General features: G+C 38.2%; 1 long non-coding RNA gene across 2 annotated transcripts in view; it reads right to left on the bottom strand.

The window, feature by feature from the left end:
* LOC115293888 overlaps window positions 1-1,152 on the bottom strand; it is a 20,977-nt gene that overhangs the window by 18,504 nt on the left and 1,321 nt on the right. The window lies entirely within an intron of this gene.

Below are 1,152 nucleotides of genomic sequence, written 5' to 3'. Positions count from 1 at the left end.
TCTCCTGCTCACACACTCTCTTCTCAAGATAAATAAACATTTATGTTTTGAAAGAATGCTATATAAAGTCAGATGGTATGTACCCTTCTGAGATGGACTTTTTTCTCCCACACAATTCCTGATGCAGATATCTGGAATTCGCCCTTTTTATTGCTGACTAGTGGTCCATAGTATGGATGCACAACAATTTCTTCAACAGCTCACCATGGAAGGACATTTGGTTTATTTCCAGTTTGGGATATTATGAATAAAGTTGCTATGATTATCCATGGACAAGTTTTTGTATAAACCCAAATTTTCATTTCTCTGGAATAAATGCCCACAAGTACCATTGCTAGATCATACAGAGTGCATTTCAGTTTTCAGGAAACTGCCAAACTGCATTTCCAAATGACTGTACTATTTCATTTTAATATATCTTTAAAATATACATTAAACAAGAAAACTCCTTTGTGAGTTCAATGTTAACTATAATATCTATTATGCATTTTTTAAAGATTTAAAAACAATTTTTAAATGTTTTCATTTATTACTGAGAGACAGAGAGAGGCAGAGCATGAGCAGGGGAGGGGCAGAGAGAGAGGGAGACACGGAATCCGAGGCAGGCTCCAGGCTCCGAGCCGTCAGCACAGAGCCCGATGCGGGCTTCGAACACACAAACTGCAAAATCACGACCTGAGCCGAAGTCAGACGCTTAACCAACTGAGCCACCCAGGTGTCCCTTTTAAGATTTAATTCAATGATCTGTCATCTGAAAATTACACGATTCATCTTACATCAGACCTATGTTTAACTTATTTTATTTTTAAATAATCTCTACACCCAATATGGGGCTCAAGTTCACAACCCTGAGAGCAAGAGTCACATGCTCTTCTGACTAAGCCAGCAAGGCACCCATATTTGTAACTCAAAATCCACCCAATGGTGGAAGAGAATGTAACCCTCTTCTGTTCCTACAATGGAATACACTTCATGTAGGGGTATCAATCAATAAAGATTTGTATTTAACCTCTCTCATCTTACAAAAACAAGACAGTCTCCACTGCATTCAAAAATGTGTTTTTCTCAACAAAGGTCAAAATGAATAAAAATTAAGTTGTTAATGTGCTGAGGGGCACCTGGGTGGCTTGGTTGGTTAAGCGTCTGACTTTT

This window comes from Suricata suricatta, chromosome 6, assembly GCF_006229205.1.
Source record: "Suricata suricatta isolate VVHF042 chromosome 6, meerkat_22Aug2017_6uvM2_HiC, whole genome shotgun sequence".
Lineage (NCBI taxonomy): Eukaryota > Metazoa > Chordata > Mammalia > Carnivora > Herpestidae > Suricata > Suricata suricatta.
The sequence above is the reverse complement of the archived record's forward strand: the minus strand, read 5'-3'. Positions and strand labels throughout refer to the sequence as shown.